This window comes from Piliocolobus tephrosceles, chromosome 6, assembly GCF_002776525.5.
Source record: "Piliocolobus tephrosceles isolate RC106 chromosome 6, ASM277652v3, whole genome shotgun sequence".
NCBI lineage: Eukaryota > Metazoa > Chordata > Mammalia > Primates > Cercopithecidae > Piliocolobus > Piliocolobus tephrosceles.
Genome location: NC_045439.1, coordinates 143,664,541 through 143,672,376, shown reverse-complemented (window position 1 = coordinate 143,672,376; position 7,836 = coordinate 143,664,541). Strand labels below are relative to the sequence as shown.

Here is a 7,836-nt window from a genome sequence, read left to right as displayed (position 1 = left end):
AAGCCATTACAATGGAAGAGATTGTACTCAAGAATTCCATTTGATCTTCAAACAACCCCAAGAAGGAGGGGTTTTCCCCATTTTCCACGCAGGGAAGCAGGCTCAGAGAGGCCAGCTGACTTTCCTAAGGTCACTCAGTTGGCAGTAGAGGGTCCTGGCAGCCTGATGGCATTGTTGGGTGCACTCCTGAGGCCACGCTGATCCCAGGGCAGGGAAGAATGCCAGGCACCCCTGGTCAATGTCGCTTCCTGATCAGCCTTCTAAGAGATCATCCAGGGCTGCAAGTCCCTTCCACAGGTTGATTAAAGCTGCCTCTTTGCTCTGGAAACCATCTACATTCTCTCACTGGCACATCTTCCTGGCTTCTCTTCACCTTGGCCCTGGGGGCGGAAGGGGAGCAGCTGAGTTGTCATCTGAGCTTGCATCTTCCAGGGCAGCAGAGGAAAAGGACATTGATTTATCATCAAAAAGGCGAAGGAGGATGCCGTGGGGAGGAAGCTGGTCGGCAGGGGTGGGTGGGCGATAAGAGAGAACTAGAAAGAATAAAAAGAATCCCTAAGCCTTAAAAACAGAGCCTGCCCTCTGATTCCTGGGTAGGCGTGGGCTGAAAATCTTTCATGTAAAACTGAAGTGGAATCACGAATGAGGAGAAATCATCTTGGGGCTTGGGTGTGCCTTACAGGACTGAATTAAATTTAAAATGTATTGATTTCCCCCGCTGATTAACAGGCCTGGCACGCGAGAGGGGCGGCAGCCCAGTAAGCAGCTGGCACCGCTGCCCCAGCCCACCAGCGTCCCCTGCTGCATCCCACGTCACCTCGAGTGCTGGCAATTTTCTAATTAGCCCAATGGGTTATGATTCGAAGCCGGAAGAGCCAATTAGCAGGAGTCTCCTTTGACCTCCAGTTTGGGGTGATACGAGACGAGGTAATGACTTCAGACAGAGGGAGGGAAAAAACAAAACTAAAAATAAAAATAGAAAATATCAAGAGCAAAGACCTAAATCTTTTTGGTTCCCTGATTAATAACCCTGTCATGCCGATCACAAGCTCTAAACAGCAATGCTGGTTGCAGCTGAATTTTTTATACTTTCTATTAATCTTTAATGATAGCTTGGTCACCTAGTCTCTTTTATCTTGTCAGATAAATGTATGGTTAACAGGATAATGAGATTTCTAAAGCCCCATTCCAGCTCCCAGCTATCGAGTGCAGGCGGTGACCTCTGACCCCTGGCAGACAGCGGCACCAGGGCGCTCGTAATTGGTAGCTGTGCTGGGAATGCATTGGAAGCTGACTGATGGTTTAAACTTTGATTTGAGGTCAGCAGGGTCACCGAGCTCTGGAAGACCAGCCTGGTTTTATTACCATCTGCCTCTGATGGGGATATAATTAGATTTAGCTATCGCTTTATTAATAAGTAATCGCTTCCCCCACCGCTATGGGTGGGCAAATGTATTCCTTGGATAATTTGAGGACACTAGTCTGGCTTTATTAATAAGAATATATCATGCATATTTGGCCAGGGGCAGACACCCATCTGGATTTCTGGACTTTGCAGGAACTTTATTATTTTTACTCATTTGCAGTATTGAATACATCAATACATCGGAAGGCTGTGCCTTCTGAAATCTATCCTTGCCTCAGGGACCTCTAACTTTCTGATGTCATAGGGGACCTTTGTTTTGGTCTGTTTCCAATGACTTAAGAGTAAAAAGTATAAAAATAATTTCATCCAGCCATCTACTCATCCATTCACTCATCCATCTATCCACTCATCTGTCATCCCTTTATCTACTCAATCATGAGAGCACAGACAGTCCCCAACTAACAATGGTTCGACTTACGATTTTTCAACTTGAGGATGGTGCAAAAGTGATATGTATTCAGTAGAAACTGTACTTTGAGTACCCATGCAACCATTCTGTTTTTCACTTTTAGTACAAGATTCAGGAAATTACATAAGATATTCAACACTTTATTTTGAAATCTGCTTTCTATTAGGTCATTTTGCCCAACTGTAGGCTAATGTAGGTGTTCTTAGCATGTTTTGGATAGGGTAGGCTAAGTTCTGATGTTTGGTAGGTCAGGTGTGTTAAATGCATTTTCAACTTATGACATTTTCAGCGTACATTGGGTTTATCAGGATATAACGCCATTGTAAGTTGAGGAGCATCTGTACTTGCTGAATGCTAGTTACAACCTTAGATGAAGGGGTTTAACATTCTTAACAGAGACCCAAAGACCTAACTCCTGCCTTAAGAGATTTACAAGCAGAGAAGTAGCTAAAATTCAAGGCACGGTGAGTTAAGAGCCATAAAAAGAGGATTCACAAAATTCTAGACTATGCATGGAAAGTGTTGAGCATTGGACCTGATGATGCCAGTGACTGCTGCTATCACACAGGGTGCAGCAAGGAGGCACTGCTGGGGCTGCACACTCCATGGAGCTGGTGGGAGTCCCGCCCTTTCTGAGTTGCAGTGGGAGCTCCCCGGGTGCAGCTGCGGCCACCCTCCCAGGCGTGGGACCCAGCATCTCTGCAGCCTACACCCTCGGGGACCCAGGAAGGCCCTTCCCTGTCCCTGCAGGCTCCGGGGTATCTGCTTCCACTGCTTGGACTCTCTCCTCTCCTGGTGCCTGCTCTGATCTCGGAGTGGAGCCAAGCCCTGGGACCATGAATGGCCATGGGAAGCAGACAGATTCCTGAGTAGAAGGAGGCAGGTCCCCAGTCAGGCCCTTCCTTCAGGCTAGGGAGGGCCTGAAGGCTGGGGGGCTAGGCTGTCAGTCACATTGGAGAGGGGACCTGTGATGCCTTCTGCAGGCCCATCCATGGCTGCCCATGGACCAATTGGCATGCACTTCCTCCCCTCTGAGGTCCGTAAAAGCCCCGGGCTCAGCCAGAGCAGGGCAGAGGATGGAGAGATGGGATGACCAGCTACAGATAGGAGCCACCCTCTCTGCTGAGAGCTTCAGAGACCTGCAGAGATGTCTGAATGACCTATCTGCAGACAGCAGCCAGCCCCTCCAGGGCCTCCTTTCTGCTGAAAACTGAACACACCATGAAATGACCTACCTACGGAGAGGAGCTACCCACTGCGGGTCTCCTCTGAGCTGTTCTAACACTAAATACAACTCCTCTTCATCTTCACCCTTCACTTGTCTACGTACCTCATTCTTCCTGGACACAGGATGAGAACTTGGACAAAGGCACCACTGGCCACAGAGGTTTCCAGGAAGAAAATCGACAACTCAAAGAGCCTGTAACCCTGACACATTGAAAATGTTCATATTTTGGCAATAGTTACGAGCTTCAGAAAAGGGCTGGGAAACAGGAAAGAAGTGGACCTGAAGGCTGAGAAGTTTCCTGAAATATTTAAAAATTTGACAGTTTTCCCCGTGCATCCCATGATAGAAAATTAAGAAAGTGCAGTGGGGAAGGAAGAGAAACAAAAGTTAAGAGGAAGAGAATTAAAGAAAGATTAGTCATTAGACCTAGACTCTAAAAATAATTAATTAAACAACTATTTATTGAATGCCTACTACATGAAAGGTATGTCCTACCCATTTTCCCATTTACCTAAAGATAGTCCCAATATAAAAATTGCAGTTCCAGTGTTCACTACTCCAGTATCACATGTATGCTGTGAAATACTGCAATCTTAATTTTTTTTTTATTAAATACCACCATCTATATATTTTTTACAAATTTGAAAATTGCTGTGCCTGGCCACTCTTCTCCAAGTGTGACTCAGGGATTTAGCTCCTGCTATCTTAATATATACCTAGAGACTTAAATGCCTCATTATAATTTCCAGTTGAACACAGCAATGCTCTTTTTAAAAATGATTCTGGCTGGGTGCAGTGGCTCACGCCTGTAATCCCAGCACTTTGGGAGGCCAAGGTGGGTGGATCACCTGAGGTCAGGAGTTCACGACCAGCCTGGCCAACATAGTGAAACCCCGTCTCTACTAAAAATACAAAAATTAGCTGGGCATGGTGGTGCACACCTGTAGTCCCAGCTACTCGGGAAGCTGAGGCAGAAGAATCACTCCACCTGGGAGATGGAGGTTGCAGTGAGCCGAGATCGTACTATTGCAGTCCAGCCTGGGCAATAAGAGTGAAACTCTGCCTCAAAAAAAAAAAAAAAAAAAAAAAAAGATTCCGACCACATTTCTACCACATTTTTGTCTAATCCAAGACACAATTATTGTATGTTCCACGAAAAATAAAAAAGCACTGCTAATGACACTGTGACATGCTATTGGCTGTAATATACATTCTGATTTCACAATGTCAGATTGTGAAATGTGTCTTACAGTTGATAAGATACAGGAGGTTAAACCTTCCCTGGATATGTTGTAATTCCCATTTCTCAGGATTCCTTGGGAGATGATTCATAAGAACATGTTTTTTTATGTCTACTGGCCATTTGTCCTCCAGAGTCTGCTAAGCTTGGATCTACTTCCCAAAGTCTCTGATGGCATCTCCTTCAAAATGAGGATAGAGAGGGTGATGGTGCAGAGATGTGGGACAGAGGAAAGGAAGGTCCCAGGACTGATCCGCCACTCTTGCCTACATGGACCCTGACCCCTTCTCTTGCTCCCCTCCCCTTTCTTCCTCCAAGGGCACACCCATTCTCGTAGGGCCTCACTCTCTCTCCAGGAATAACTTGTCTTTATGACCTCTCTCAGATGGGATGATGTGTGAGGGGAGACAGTAGAAGAAGGTTTGGTTAAGTTAACAAGCCATTTTTTTGGTTGTTGTAACCACTCTTGGCTATTAATTCTCAGTCCTTCAGTGAATGTCCAGGTGAAGCTGGAAAGGTGTGTATAGACATATACCACAGATCCTATCTGATATTCACCCACAGAAGTGGTTCCGTTTTAAGGGCCCTTCTAGTAATTCCATTTATTGAGTACCTGAGAGGCATTGAGTGCCATCTTGCCATCTTTGTCAGTCAGGATAGGCTGAGTTGTGCTGCAGTAACAAGCCCCAAATTCCCAGTGACTTAACCTAATGATAGTTCATTTATCACTACTGCAAGGTCCAATGTGGGTATTGCTGTCAGATAGCTCTCCTGGACACCTCTCCTCCAAGTGGAGACTCAGGGATCTAGTTTCTTTTTACATAGCTTAGGCTCTGCTAACCTTAGCAGGGCCTCAGTATTTCTAGGGCCTCAGTATTTCCAAGTCCTCCTTGAGGTCTTCAGCTGCCCAGTCAATGGGCAAGGTGTATCTAAAAAGGGGAGTTTATTGAGGTTTTAGGGGCAAGGCCTGGAAGTGGCAAATCTCCCTTCTACCACACCACATTTTTTGACCAGAGCTAGTCAAATAATCCCACGTAGAGGCGCATGAAATGTTTGGGTGAACATTTAGTGTTATCTCATCAAAAAAGCCCTAAACTGGGAAGTGGAATAATGTTGCTAACTCAGAATAATGTTCTTTTACTTATACCATAGGCCTATAATCTGCTGTGGGGACAAAAAAAAAAAAAGCAAACAAAACAAAATAATACTGACAGACACACACACACACACACTCACACAAAGAAATAGCTCTGAGATCCCACAGTTGTTTTTCTTTGTAACTTTTTAGAGTTATTGATTGCCTTAAAATGTAGATAAAAGATTCATATGGAAGCAAGAGGCACTGGGTTTGACTCCCATCTTCATCGCTGCTAACTTCAGATGGATTTTAAGCAGTCACTTCCCCTCTCTGAACTTCCGGATTCTCCTCAGTGGAACACTACGTAAATAGAGATAGGGTTTCCTGACTCTATACTGGGACAGTGACAAATTCGAGTGTATCTATGGAGTCCACGGGACACTTGTTTTGGCATCAGGACCACCCTAGAAGATTGGACTGAATAGCACTGTATTAGTTTCCTATTGCTACTATAACAAATTACCACCAGTTTCGTGGCTTAAAGCAACACACGTTTATTCTCTTAAATGCTGGAGGTCAGATGTTCAAAATGAGTCTCACAGGGCTAATATCAAGGTGTCAACAGAGGTGCTTCCTTCTGAGGGCTCCAGAGGAGAACCTGTTCCTTGGCTCTTCTACCATCTAAGGTGGCTGGCAGCATTCCTTGGCTCCTGGCCACATCTCTCCAGTGTCTTCTTTTGATGTCACATTGCCGTCCTCTGTTCTGCAGTCAAGTCTCTCTCTTTGAAGGATATCTGTGATTACAGGTAGAGTCTTCCTGGATAATTCAGGACAATCACCTGTTCTTGAAATTCTTAATTTGATCACATCTGCAAAGTCCCTTTTGCCATATAAGGCGACACTCACAAATTCTGGAGATTAGGATGTGGATATTCTTGGGGGCCATTATTCAGTCTACTTGAGGGACAGACTGAGACAGTGAGAGGAAATTCAGACACTTTTTTTGGAGTAGAGGGTAAAGGGCAGGAAACCCAGCACAATCTGTCTAATCTGGCCTCACTCTTGAAGCCTTTGAGAGGAGACACAATAGAGAAAGCCCAAGGGCCTGGGAGAGGACAGGCCTGGATTTGCATTTCTTCTCTGTTAGCTACCAGCTGTGTGGCCTTAGTCAAGTCAGTTTACCTTCCTGAGTCTGTTATTTAAATCAAGGAAAGTCATACCTAACTTTCAATGGTTACTGTAAAGATGAACAATAACCTATGAAAATTGTTTGGTACAGTGCCTGGCACCTAGCAACACCCGGTGGCTGCAAGTATTACCATAAACTCCCTATCCGGTACCTTCGTGAATGAACGAGAGCATCGATGGGGGAGGTGCTGGCAGAGTGGAGATTCCAGCAGGGACCCTCATCAGCAAGGGGTGGAGGCAGGGTCATATCCAACAGTGAGGACGGCTCCATCATTTCTGAGCAGGGAGTCCTGTGAAGGGCCTGAGTGTAACTGTCCAGAGCTACAGAGGCAGAACCTGTGAATGGGAGGCATTGCCTGCAAAAAGCAGGGACAGGAGGAGCCTGAAAGAGGGAGTCTTCTGGAGCAAGGTCCCAGCACCCACTCCCCCACTGGCTCCATTTTTAGGAAACTGCGATCAGGACTGCAGAGCAATGCTGGGGCAAAGACCAAGTGCTGGGCTCAATGTTCATAAACTGTAAAAGTCTCTCATTCACCTCCTGCTGGTGTATTCCTGCCATGCTCTAGACTTCTCTTAGGCTGAGAACAAATCTCCAGCAAAATATTTAAGAGAGTGGGCTCTGGAGCCTGTCTACTTCTTTTGTTTGTTTGTTTGTTTGTTTGAGATAGATCTCACTCTGTCACCCAGGCTGGAGTGCAGTGGTGCAATCTTGGCTCAGTGCAACTTCCACTTCCTGGGTTCAAGCAATTCTGCCTCAGCCTTCCAAGTAGCTGGGATTACAGGCACCCGCCACCATGCCTAGCTAATTTTTGTATTTTTAGTAGAGACGGGGTTTCACCATGTTGGCCGGCCTGGTCTCGAACTCCTGATCTCAAGTGATCCTCCCACTTTGGCCTCCCAAAGTGCTGGGATTACAGGCATGAGTCACCGTGCTCAGCCTATCTGATTACATTTAATTCACAGCTCTGCCATTTACTAGACCTATGACTTGAGAAAGCTACTTAGCCTCTCCATGCCTCAGTTCCCCACCTGTAAATTGTAATGACAGCCATCTCCTAGGATCATTGTGAAGACTCTGAGTATGAACACAGAAAATAGGAAGGGTGTTTCAGGGCCCTGTGACCCCCTAGCTCACAGGGTCCGTGCACTCCCCACCCACACCAACTCCCGAGGAGATGAGTGAGTCACATCCAAGTCATCACCTAAATGAACCAACTTCCAGATCAGTTTATTATCAAAACACAGTATAAATGTTGTTTTTATGCTC

The 7,836-nt window shown here is 45.8% G+C and overlaps 1 long non-coding RNA gene across 1 annotated transcript; it reads right to left on the bottom strand.

The window, feature by feature from the left end:
• Positions 1-5,940: 5,940 nt before the first annotated feature.
• LOC113225051 lies at positions 5,941-7,187 on the bottom strand. Its single transcript, XR_003309662.1, has 3 exons — positions 7,105-7,187; positions 6,722-6,905; positions 5,941-6,175 (listed from the first exon to the last, which is right to left on the bottom strand). It is a non-coding gene; the product is annotated as an uncharacterized LOC113225051 (long non-coding RNA).
• Positions 7,188-7,836: the final 649 nt, after the last annotated feature.